Source organism: Numida meleagris, chromosome Z (genome assembly GCF_002078875.1).
Source record: "Numida meleagris isolate 19003 breed g44 Domestic line chromosome Z, NumMel1.0, whole genome shotgun sequence".
Classification (NCBI taxonomy): domain Eukaryota; kingdom Metazoa; phylum Chordata; class Aves; order Galliformes; family Numididae; genus Numida; species Numida meleagris.
This window is the reverse complement of record NC_034438.1, coordinates 18,398,305-18,411,907: the sequence shown is the minus strand read 5'-3', so window position 1 is coordinate 18,411,907 and position 13,603 is coordinate 18,398,305. Positions and strand designations below refer to the sequence as shown.

At 38.9% G+C, this 13,603-nt stretch overlaps 1 protein-coding gene and 1 long non-coding RNA gene across 2 annotated transcripts in view; both read right to left on the bottom strand.

Moving 5' to 3' along the window:
- The window catches only part of RAB3C (RAB3C, member RAS oncogene family), a 148,598-nt gene that overhangs the window by 91,185 nt on the left and 43,810 nt on the right, over positions 1-13,603 (bottom strand). The gene's annotated exons all lie outside the window — the stretch shown is intronic.
- LOC110390050 lies at positions 1,769-7,419 on the bottom strand. The gene is made up of 3 exons (XR_002433506.1): positions 6,748-7,419; positions 4,018-4,292; positions 1,769-3,359 (listed from the first exon to the last, which is right to left on the bottom strand). It is a non-coding gene; the product is annotated as an uncharacterized LOC110390050 (long non-coding RNA).

The following is a 13,603-nucleotide window of genomic DNA, read 5'->3' as shown; positions in this document are numbered from 1 at the left end:
ATGCCCCAGGGGTCTTTGCGTCTGGAGGGGGCTGGTGAAGTTGCCCTGTGGAGTGGGAGCTTCTCTTCGTATGCGGCGGAGAAGCATGCGGTCCCCCTGCAGCTTACAGAGTAAGAATCTCAGCTTTGAACTCTCTCTGTTTTGATTTATTGGCCTCAATTTTGATATCATATTTAGTAAATTAATGTTCCTCCTCAGATTGTTGCTGCTGTTTTATTTTAGACCCGTCTACGATTTTCCTGCCCTTCCCCTTTTCCCTTTGTTTTTCCCCGAGCGTGGGTCCGCAGGTCCCCTGCCGCATTAGTCATGGGACTGGTCCAGGCTGGTCCCTAAACCGCCGACAGTTTTTTTTTCTCCCTTCTCCCTTTTCTGGGCTGGTGGGCTTGTGGGCCTGCTGTCCCCCTGTCACAGACACAGATCCATAGATAACACCATGACAAAGTCCACCCTTCAGAAGCCCAAGGTAGCAGTTTTGCTGACCCCCTTCCTGACTTCACCAAGAACTGAGAACTCAGCATTTACAGAATGACAGAATTGCAGGGGTTAGAAGAGACCTCAAGAGATCATAGAGTCCAACCCCCCTGCTAAAGCAGGTACCCTATACCACTTCATGGTCGCTTTGCCCAAGACAGCTCATGACCTCCACATCTCCCACCAGTCCTCTATTTGTGAACAGCAGGTCTAGCAGGGCACCTCTCCTGGCAGGATCTCATACCAGCTGCATGAGGAAGTTATCTTCCCCTCACTCTAGAAACCTCCTAGACTGCTGCTTCTGCACTGCATTTTATTTCCAGTATATATCAGAGAAGTTGAAGTCCCCCATGAGAAGGGCTGGTGATCATGCAACTTCTGCCAGCTGCTCGTAGAACGCATTGTCTGTCTCTTCATAAGGGTTAGGCAGGCTATAACAGACTCCTACCAGGTTGTCAGCCTTGTTTTCCTTCTCCCTGATCCTTACAGAGACTCAACCTTGTAATTCCCAGCCCTGAGCTCAGCATCGAAACACTCTCTAACACAGAGAGCCAGACCCCTGCCCCTCCTTCTTTGCCTATCACTTCTGAAGAGCTTATCACCATCCATTGCAGCACTCCAGTCATGGGAGCGATCCCACCATGTTTCTGTAATGGCAACTAAGTCATAGTTTGCTTGCCACACGATGGCTTCCAGCTCCTCCTGTTTGTTGCCCATGCTGCATGCATTGGTGTAGATGCAATTCATCAGAGCCATTTGCCTCACCCTCAACTCAGACAACATTTCTGCAGACTCATCTTTAGCAAGCCTCATTTTAACCCCTTCCCTTTTCATACCTAGTTTAAAGACATCTGAATGAGCCCTGCCAACTTCTGGGCTAGGATTTGTTTCCCCCTTTGAGACAGGTGAAACCCATCTGCAGCCATCAGGCTGGGCGTGCCAAGTAAACCACTGACATATAGGACTGCTCAAAGAATGCTGCTTCAGAAAATTAAGAGGAGGATAATTTGCCAGAATTGTTTATTAGTCAGCTACCTATAAGCTCCAGCAGGTTCCTTTTTCAGTCCACAGTACATAGCTCAAAGAGAAGTTCTTGATTTTGCTAAGTCTACCTGATGCTTACTTGGGGGGGCAAGTAACCCTTTCCAAATATCTGTTATCAAAGAGAACAATTTTACAAGATGACAGAGCTCAGCACTTAAACCTGGGTATTATACCCAGTCTTAGAAACACTGAAATGTACTTCAGGTTTCAAAGTGACCTTTACTTGTGAGAAGAGACAACAAATGAACGTGCGAAACATGATTTTTCTCCCAATTTTTTCCTTTTAATCTTCAGCATTATGAAAATATGACTTGTAATGACACACTATTTTAGCTAAGATGTCTGTACTATAGTGCTTTGTTTTGTACATTTTCTTTTATGCCAGTAAAAGTGTCCAGCAACTCTGATGGAAGTTACAGATTCACCAAATTTATGAAAAACAAGCTTCTTTTCTGGGCCTGTACAGGAGTTCCAGGTATCCAAATCTGTAATACAGTGTTACACTTATGTGTCTCTGTTTTGACTATAATTAATTTTATATTTCATCCTGAAGAAAACGTATACTTTTTTAATTGTTTGTTTCAATGCTAGATCTTTCCCAAAGCTCACCTACCAGTAATAAAAACAACTCAAGTATTTATAGAAAGATTACACAAACTCATCACCAGAAACTATAAAGTTCAAGTGGTTCCAGTGTACACATTTCCTAATAAGCTATTACACAGAGTTGACAATGTAGTATAGGGAAATAGCAGAGTCAATCAATAATTAATTAATACTTATATATCACAAATTATGGTAACTAAAATACACTTAATTTAGTCACTTGACATAGCCTAGCAAGATTTTAATCTTACAGCAGAATTTAATGGAACTTGGAGCACAATCACTTACCACAAAAATGATTCCTTCCTCTCAAATCTTTTAATAGATACCATGTTTATTTAAAATAGAAAGACTGGAATGTCAGAGTAACTCAGTATTTTCTAGAACATGATGTGAATTAACAAGTCTTTGGAAGAATTCCTGAAAATAACGTGAGATCCATTCCAATAACATTTAGCAGAAAAGTATATGTAAACAAATCTATTTTTTCATCATATTTTCTTTTTTGTTGTTGTTCAGAAGTCTAAAATAAACCCCTTTTTTAAAATAAAAGCATACAGTTTAAAACATAAAATCATCAATTCTATTTTTATATATGACAGTTTAGGCTAACTTCTACCAAAAAAGTGTATAGTAGAGGAGTATAATGTCTAAGCTAGCTGGCATACTTTCAACCAATAAGGCCTAAAAAACTATCTGTCTTCTCCTCCAGTGATCACTCCAGGATCCCTGTACTATGATTAGTGTTAGTGAAGATTCAACTGGCTGAAACTTCATGAGGCATAGGTGATAACTGATAAAACGCGTCCTGACTGATGGCTTAGGGTCATACATATGCCATGATGTTGGTGCAACAAAAGGTCACTCAGGACACTCAGTTTTGTTTGTTTGCTTTGTTTGTTTGCTTTGTTTGTTTGCTTGGTTGTTTGTGGTTTTTGTTTCTTTGTGTTTTGTTTTAATTCTGTAAATAAAATAGAAGTTGCAATGGCGAAGACTAAAGCAAAACTTTTTTTCTTTTATTCCTTTTCTTTCTTTCTGTCTCTGTCTTTATTTCTCAGTGCTCAGTACAACAGCTATGCTTTGCAGTTGAAACATGATGTATTGTCCTCTCTGTCTTCTCTCTGCTTCTTAGAGGTCCTTTGTGCATGTTAAATCCAACACCTCTTACCAGGTCAGCCTTCCTCTTCCCTTGCTACTCTTTCTCTTCCGGAGAAGGGTGACTGAGAGATCATTTTTTCCTAAAATAGTAAAAATTTCCACATATGATCATGACAAATCTTTCCTCTACTAAAGAAAATGCAATTGTAACACAATGACAAATTGCATAACAATTATGTCTACCACTACTGTATCACCTACAAAACACTCTGAGATGTGTAATGGATAATTCACTGGATTGTATGAAAGAATTTGACAGTATTTATAAAAACTACTTATCATAAAGACCAAATTTGAAGAAAAATACTAGTTAAAAATGCTTATTTATGCAAAACCATTGTTAAGTTTTTCTAATAGGAATCCTGCATGTCTACATTTTATTTTTTACTAACCATACAGAATACTTATAGATTGGATCTACGTCATTGGGAAACAACAATGGAGATAATATCCTCTGTTATTTATTATATAAAATGCATGATGAATTAATCCAAATTATAACCTATACAAAACCAGACAAGATAGCTGTTGATTTTCAATGAATTTTTAAGAATTAATTATTGTGTCTTTTTCTTGTGAAAGATGTCACATTAATTTGCATTTTTTTTGTAGTGCGAGCAGGAATCAGATCTGCTGCAGATTTTTCTGTGGATTCAGTACTATGAATTTAAATGAATATCAAAAGAAACATTTACACAAGTTGCTGAAGATTGAAAAACTCAAAATAATAAACTTTACCTTCAGAATATAATTGGTGACGGCAGTAATGAGGAGGTGTTGCAGTGTGAATTCTACTGCTATACATAAGAGGAAATTACACTTCTGGCTGCAGAGGCCTCCTTGTTTAGCTCCAGTGTATTATCTCAGACTTCCAGCTATGGAAGAACTTCTTCATTCATTTTCATTTTCTACTGTCAATGCTGGCAGCCACTGCTCATGTATGACAACTCAGAATTTCTCAGTTTGGGTAATGCCACTTGGATACTGTAGATTTGATTGTACACCAAATGCCACTGCATTAAGGGAGAAAAGCTGTGCATGTCACAACACCGGACTGTTACCAGCTTCTGCTTTCTAGTTTGATAGTTTGTCCATTTGTTCATCCACAGAATCATAGAATAGAATCACAGAATATCCCCAGTTGGAAGGAACCCAGAAGGATCACTGAGACTAACTCCTGGCTCTGCACAAGATTACCCAAAATCCAACCCTGTGTCTGAGAGCAGTGTCCCAGCGCTCCTTGAACTCCAGCACCTTAGGGCCGCGCCCACTGCCCTGGGCAGCATGTTCCAGTGCCCAACCACCCTCTGGTGCAGATCCTGTTCCTAACCCCGACCTGCCCCTCCCCTGGCACAGCTCCATGCCGTTCCTTCGGGCCCTGTCATTGTCCACAGAGAGCAGTGCTCAGCGCAGCCCCTCTGCTCCCTGTGAGAAGCAGAGGGGACAACCCCTTTCCTCAGCCGGTGGCAGTGCTGGGCATGGTGCACCCCAGGATATGGTTGGTCCTTTCAGCTGCCAGGGCACACTGCTGGCTTGTATTCAACTTGATGACAGCAGAATCCCCAGATTCCTTTCCTGCTCTCCAGGCTCTCATCCATTGTCAGTACATAAATGTATGATTTCTCTGTCACAGGTTCAGAATAAACTTCATGCAGTTGGTGATTTCCCAGCCCTACCATTTGTCAGGATCTCTCTGCAAGGCCTCTCTGCCTTTAAGGGAGATGACATCTCCTCCCAGTTTAGTATTGTGCTGCTATACTTTCAACAGATTCTCTCATGTGTCTTCTTCCACTGTGAACAGGCCACAAGCTCAGACACAAGACTTCCAGCCCTACTCCATTTAAGCCCTCTTCTATACTGCTTTTCTGATACATTTACAGTGATCCATTGATCTCTTGTAACTAGTTGTTGCAGACCGCCCAGTTATGCCTCTGCTCAACCTGGAAAAACAGGATGCACAGAGGGAGTCCTGCTGCAAACAAAAAGCAGATATCTTCTCTGATCTCTTCTATGCAAAGGTACGTATCATGAGTAATATGAAGTGGCACTCTGAAACTAATCTAATTGTGAATTGCATACCTTCCCAACCCCTGCTGAATTCTCTCAGAAGGCAGTCTATAAATTACATTAATATAAGTGAGATCATTCAAACTATGCATCCAATGTGCAGTTGAACACAGAAAAGATGTCCTTATTTGATGAAGATAGTTAGAACAAATATTCTAATCCTTGTAATTAATATCAGCTGTGGATATAGGTAATATTCATTTGACTATCTAAAAACATTTTCCTGCAATTTGTGGTAATTTAACTTATTAATACTTACAGTATTGATGTAATATCTTGTTTTTGCAGAAGTATCACACACATATGTGATTGCACTTTCTCTTTTAAAATCTAGGAAGTACTATTATCATTGGAATTTTGACAGTTCTGTATGGTGTGGAACATTTGATCCAGCGAAAGAATTTGGACAATCTTAAACACTGTATTTAGAGAGTCCTATGTTTTTAGAATTAGCTAGTAGCTTCAAGGTAAAACAAGCCACAAATTCATTACTATTACCTTAAATGAATTACAGTGGTTAGGTTGGAATCATCTCTTCCATACAAAGTGTTGACTCCTAGAATTATTTAACAACTGAAAAAGTGGCAGAAAATACTGTCAAGAAATCATTTCCTTTTCTTAAATGAGAATTAATAATTCCTGGATTGCAGAAGTGGTTCAAAAGCCCATGAAGATGTTTCATCATATGTAAATCATGTGTATCAGAAAAAAGTTAGGATGGAGAAAATTTGGACTATTTGAGATTTGAATCTCTGTCATCTTGAAATGAATTTGTGTAACAACTTTGATGAAGGAGCCAAACTTTGACCTAGGAATCAAATTCCTAAAGAAATACTGACCATAGTCTGAAGACAATATTCATAATGCTCTATGAAATACTAGTGTCTGCTAAAGAATACAGGTACCAATAATACAATCTAGAGCTTTTCTGCCTAGTTTAAACTGTACATGCTCATTTTATAAATTGTGATAGTCCTGACAATAACGTCACTGCACATGTGCAAAACTTTTACCTGCCTGTGTCTGTCAAGGTTCACTCTCATTATATCCAACCATATTTGGAAACCACAAACTAGGGACTTCTGTGCATAAAGTCCCAAGCAATTTTCCTTTAAGCTGCTTCTGACATGTTGAGTTTTGCACAAGACACTGTAGCTACTGACAATTTTCTAATGAAAACCACTGTCTTGGTGTGGCTATGGTGCTGAGTTTTTTTGCTTGTTTTGTTTTGTTTGGTATAATAACTTCAGTTAGCTCTTAGCCCAGAAGGAGAAAAACCCAGGCTCTATTGCTCAGTGCCCTGCTCACCCTAAGGTTTGAAGACTCTTTGTCCATTGCTTAGAAAAGTGATCTTAACACATGGCTGCACTCCTATAGTGAATCCCCTCTTTTGTCTCTGACCTCAGGAATTCTCATGGCTTCATCACTTAGACTTAGCTTCAGGCGGACATAACAGGAGAAAACTTATCTCCAGCCTGCAGGTTAGAACTTCTCCGTGAGATGAGAACATTGGCTCTGACTTCTGGCAGCAGTGAGCACTGAATTCTCCAGTTTGGGGTAAATTCTTTAACAACCATCACCTTCAAAATACAGGAATACACTGGTTTGTCAGCATGGAAAGAGAACACAGGAACACCCTAGTCCAGCAGATGATTTCATGTGGTGAATTCTGACATCATAAACGTTCCCATTTCAGGCCTCTCTCCATTTCCCATGCTGTTTTACAAATACCAGACCTTCAGGCCAGGCATCATTTGGCTGTTTTAAATTCTGGTCCCATGTGTTCAGCTCCCTGAATGCACCAGGAAATGCATTTGCCTAATCCAGGTGTGGGATTTTGACTCTGGGAGCTAGACCTCTACAATGGGTCTTTGCAAGTATAAGTGCCTTTATAGATTTTTGCCTTAATGAACAGGACAGACAGTAAAATCCCTGAACTTCATAGACTGCCAATCTGTATTAAAAAGAAACAATAACGAAAATGGAGTGCATAATAAATTCGTATGAACACAAACAGTAAACAAAGTAATAATAAACCTCTCTGCTGCAAAACTCAATAGCATTTGATGCAATCTATGCACTGGAGGACAGCCACTGGGCTGCTGACAGACTTTGTTCAAGATAAGTGTGTAAAATTGGCAATATTTTCCCCACATCTGAGTTGCGCTACTGTATCATGCTTACTTAAATTTAGAATAAAAGCAGAATGAGCCAATCTGCAATTTAAATCTGTAATCAGAAAAAAAAGACTAGATCTTGAATTTTTAACAGCGATGCTGACTTAGAAGCAAAACAGTAAATAAAATAGACCAAGATTTTAACTGTTTACTAGGACATGAATTACCACGCCTGAAAATTTTCATTTTAAATGGACATTTGGGCCCAGTCCTGGGCTAGCACTGAAATTCACAGTTCTGTAAACAGACTGATTACATAAGGCTGGACCTCACTGCAAATTAGGAAAATATAAATAGGTCATCAAATATCTATTTGATCTGTACTTCCAGTAGAAGCTTTTCTTCCCTCCTTTTCCAGGAGCTGCCCAAAAGTACATCTACTGGAGGACAGAGGGCAGATATCCTTTCTGAGAAGCATAGCAAATACAAGGAAGCAGTGGCAAAAAAAAAGATCAATAATGACTTCAGCTGGTTCCAAGCATTCCTGCTGTTAAAACCTTGCCACAAGGAAGCAGTGGAAAAAAAGTGATCAATAATGACTCATTTAGATCCAAGCGTTCCTGCTGTTAAAATTTTGCCCGAAATTATGCTATCACTTTCTGAAAGAAAAAAAGAACAAAAAGGAAAAAAAAAAAGAAAAGAGAAAATGCTTTTCAGAAAATATTTTTTAAAAGCACTTTAAATATAAAGAAACAAAGAAGAAAATGAAGGAGGGATTTAGTGACAGTACCGGGCAGAACACATAGATTATTTCCACTTGAAAAACATAGCCCCAGTTACAAGAAATGCAGCTACTATTACCAGGTCTGGATTTGCACACAACTCCAATACATATCACAATCCCTGATTCCTTCTCAAATGCCTCTGGCAGATCTGCAACTTACACTGCTCCTGATGGTCAGGAAATCCTGGCTCTCAGGGTGATTAGTTGCTAAATCATCCCTTCCAGCCTCATTCGAGCATTAGCTTTTGTATTACAGTGTGCAAACAAGTTAAATACCATGCTGGAGAAACAGCATTTTTCAGATTGAGGGATAGACACAGAATATGCCTCTTTTTTTTTTACTGGAAAATGAGCTGTGTGTACATTACTAGCAGCTTCTTCTCCCCTGTGTAATTCACCATCTTAACTAGATTTGTTGTCAAACAGGAACAACTGAATTCAGTTCAAAGACCAGGAACTTGAACATGTAGTTACTACATAAAACTACATTTAATTAAATTCAGCTTTTAACAAACAAACAAACAAAAAGGACTCTGAACTTAAAAGAATTAAGAGTACTTTTTAAAATATTGTTAACTAGTGTAACAGGCTTTATCTATACCAATCTTTGCAATCCTTGTTAAGGTAAATATGGATCTGTTACTTGAATGGTTTAACTCATATTTTTCATATTTTTCAGTCTTTCTGCAGACATTTCTATTCTGCATTGTACTTTTAGTTGATTTTGTAAACACAGTGCACTATTTAATGTCCTTTTTAATGGTTTTCTTTCAGAGGTCCCGAGCCTATAATTTCACACACAAAAAAACCAAAACCCTATAATTTCACAAAAGAACTTCCTCAGAATTCTGAAAAGTCAAAATTTTATAACTGGTTGCCATTCTCATAAATTTCTACAATAGATTGCCTACCAACTTATACAGAAAGTAGAATTTTATATTTATATGGTTTTCTTATATTTAATTTTTCTTTGACCTCTATTGTTTTCTGACCTAGAGTGGATATTTACTAACACAACAATTATTCAGCCTGAGTTCAAGAGTCTTTACTTTGTAGAGTCCAGAAAATCAGGTATAATAATGCAGATTACTTCATGTGTCCCCCAGGGCTCAGTGCTGGGGCCTCTTCTATTCAACCTCTTTTATCAATGATCTTGATGAGGGGATTGAGTGCACCCTCAGTAAGTTTGCAGATGACACCAAACTGGGAGGGAGTGCTGAGCTGCCAGAGGGCAGAAAGGCTTTACACAGGGACCTGGATAGATTGGGTCAATGGGCCAAGGTAAACCATATGAGTTTCAACAGGGCCAAGTGTCAGGTCCTGCACTTTGGTCACAACAACCCCAGGCAACCCTACAAGCTTGGGGAGGAGTGGCTGGAAAGCTGCCTCACAGAAAGGGACCTTGGTGTGCTGATGGACAGTCAGCTGAATATGAGCCAGCGGTGTGCCCAGGTGGCCAAGAAGGCCAATGGCATCCTGGCTTGAATCAGGAATGGTGTGGTGAGCAGGACTAGGGAAGCCATCCTGCCCCTGTACTCGACATTGGTGAGGCCCCACATCAAGTACTGTGTTCAGTTTTGGGCGCCTCAGTACAGAAAGGACATTGAGGTGCTGGAGCAGGTGACATTTGGAGCAGGTCCAAAGAAGGGCAACAAGGCTTGTGAAGGGCTTGGAGAATATGCCCTATGAGGAGAGACTAAAGGAACTGGGGCTGCTTAGTCTGGGGAAGAGGAGACTGAGGGGAGACCTCATTGCTCTCTTCAAATACCTGAAAGGAGATTGCAGTGAGAGCGGGGCTGGTCTCTTCTCACTGGTGACAGGTGACAGGACAAGGGGAAATGGCCTCAACTTGCGCCAGGGGAGGTTTAGGTTGGATATCAGGAAAAACTTCACTTTACAGAAAGGGTTGTTAAGCACTGGAACAGGCTCCCCAGGGAGGTGGTTTAGTCACCATTCTTGAATGTGTTTAAAAACCGTTTGGATGTGGTGCTCAGGGACATGATCTAGCGGTGGGTTGTTAGGGTAGTATGGCTGGATTGTGGTTGGACTTGATGATCTTGAAGGTCTTTTCCAACCTGAGCAATTCTATGATTCTATGATTTTATGAATTAATTTCATAATTTACATATAAAAGCTATCCTACTACAACTATGAAGGCTGCTCTGAAAGTATTGCCTGTTTTATTATGTAGGCCCACAATGTCAGAGGCAGATGTTGGTAGTATGGAAGTAGAGGTTGAACCTTCCTGCCAATATCCTGTTACATGTTGTTGCTGTGTGACAGACGGCAGCAGAGGGGCAGTCTGACAGAATGGCGTCTGACATGGAAGCATGGATGAAGCAAATGTGCATCACTGAACTCCTCTCCATGGCAAAAATGGCACCCATTGACATTCATCGACACTTGCTGAATGTTGATGGAGCCCAAACAGTGGATGTGAGCACAGTGAGGCTGTGCATGGTGAGTTTCAGCAGTGGTGACAGTGGGTCACCTCTGCTGGTGTAGACTTTCATGAGCATGGCATGCAAGCTTTTGTTCATCACTAGCAAAAATGCACTGCTAACAGTGCTGATGTTGAAAAATGGTATTTTGTAGCTGAGAATTTGCTCTATCAAATAGTATTAGTGTGGTCTCTGTATCTGTTGTAGTTTGTGTGGAAATAAATAGGAGGCACTACATTTGGAGCAACTAAAGTACTCTGTTTTGTTTGATTGAAAACTTCCCTTCCAAATTATTACAAACAGGTACTTTTCCACATCATGTTTGAAGAAGAAAATTATATGAAAAGCAAATATAGTGGCCTATTTAATTTATCCTGTATTTAATCTTCTCCAAAAGTTTTTATAGGAAATAATTACACCTCAAACCCACAGAATGACTAAGTGTTTCCAAACTGAGCTAAGCACCTAATTGATGTCTTGCTTTTGTTTGCAACTCTCCAGCTTGGTTTTCTGTATTCTGAATGTGAAGGTTTTCACCATTCAGAATAAGGTATTTTATTAAAGGTCTGCAAATTTGTGAAAGCGGAAACTACATATATAATCTTAATTTTCAAAGGCTGTTCCTAAACAACAGAGGCTTGAGTCGAGTGATTTTGCTGCTGACATAACCTTCTTATGACCTGAGCTCAACATAGCACAAAGCTATCCAAAAAAACCCTCTACTAAAATTTGCCCAAGGGATTTATTTCCCATCTAGTAAAAAAAATAAAAATGTCATGAATTAAACCATACAAAACCTAAATTTTTAATAAAACCATATTTTGGTTTTATTTTTATTTTAATATGTTGTTAAAACCATAAAACCATATTAAACCTAAATTTTCTTAAGAATGACTAACCAAGTATTGGAAGTATTAAAAAAAAAAAACTTTTGTTTTCAGAGTTTGCTTTTTTCTCTTTGTGGAGGCCTTAACCATTCTGAACTATTTATTTTTATTGTTTACATTTGGAAACATAACATAACTAATCTCTATCAACGTTCTGTGTCTCTCATTTAATGTTTTGTCCTCTGTAAGTCTTCTATTTTCTTGTTCAGATGAAATATTGCAAGGTTTTATATTCACGCTGTTTTCTAGCAAGACTCTACTCCACTAAAATAGATATGCAAATTTGCAAGGGCCGTATTAGGTTAGAATTAGGTTTACAGCACCTTCAAAATAATGTTAGCTATGCCAGATTGAAGCAATACCAACTCCTTTGCGTTATTTTAGTTTTCTTTCAGGAGTTAGTTTTTTTCCTCAAAGAAGAGATCAAATGAATGAGAACTCTAGTATAAAGGCACACTACTATTTTACTTGATTTACTTTCCTAATGGCAATTTTAAAGTGGGAGCTACATGGCAACAAATGCATTACTAAGGTTCAGATACCTATTTATTTTAACTTGACAGGAGCATCCTTTAATTACTGCTTGTTGTGTAAATCACTATGGAAATCATCTTGACATCAGACACTTAGAGAAACAGCTTTTCATGTCCTTTACACTAGCTGTGGCAGGCTAGTTACCAGTTATCAAGATACAATTATCGTGATATCTTGATAATTGTATCTGACAAGAAAAAAAAAGAAAATATCTTCAGAGGAAGAGATTCACTTCTCTGCATCCTGAACTCATTCAGAAGTAGTTCAATTTCTGTTGCAGGGTTTTCTTAATTTGAGGCACTTTATGTTTAAGGATTTCTTTATTTTTTATTTTTTTAAGATAGAGGAATTCCTGGATTTGTTCCAATATATTTTCAGGGCCAGCAGGATTGATTTCTTCATGTTGCAATGTATCTATCCAAAGCTTTCTAGTACAGGATTGAAAATGTCTCAGACAATCTTGATTAAACGGAAGTGATTTACTCCAGTTCATCACCTACACAAAAGCTCTTATGTAAAAATCTAAAAGCTGTTTCAGTTTCCTGAAAAGCACACCATCGTAAATCTCAGCTTAAATATTATGGCTACTCAACTGTATTTCCATGTAGGGATGAAACATATATCTAAGGAATATTAAGACAACAGTGCACTTGCAGCTTCCCCTCCCCCCCCCATTTAAAAAAAAAAATAGTTTTTTTAGAGAAAACCCATGAAGGTCATAATCAATTTGCATTACAATTCAATATGAAAAATAACAGTCTTCTCTGCATCTGTACATGTCTCAAGTACACTAATCAATGCATTTCCATTAATTTCCTCAGCGATACTAAGACCGCAAAGGTAGTCTTCTTTGTTTTTTCACCAAACCACAGTTGATGCTGAGAAGACTGGAATTTGTTCGTTTTACCGTCTCTTAGCGTGGAATATTTCCCCACTCCAGCAGGATTAGACTTTGCACTTAATTTTTTATCTAAACAAAGCTTTGCAGTGGACTGATGATGCCTGAGATCTCATTCAAATTAAAAGGCTCTCTTGTACAGGTCCTGCTGGGCCTGAAAAAAACTGTAGAAGAAATAATGAGAATGCTTATGGGTTTGTTCCTATGAATGCAGAAAAGGCCTAAAAAAGATCTGGAGAATATCCAGATAATGAATACATATAAACAGTTCTTCACCCCTCAAATCTGTTCCTTTATCAGTGGGGTCCAACCTGGATTTAGCACAGAGAGAAGAAGCAGGAGTAAACCGTGGCCAGATTGGTACAGAAAAAAAAAAGACAAAAAGTCAAGCAGGAGAGTGAAAAAGTGATGAGAGGTCTGGCTAAGGTGGAAAAGCATAGATGTGCACATGCAGAAAGTTTGAAGGCAAGCAAAACCTTCTGTTTCAGGAACAGAAATGACAGAGAAATGCAGAGTCCACAGCTAGAAGCAGCTGTGACAACAGCAAAGCTAAGAAAGCTATAAAGAAAGAGGAATCAGCATGATCAGCATGACCA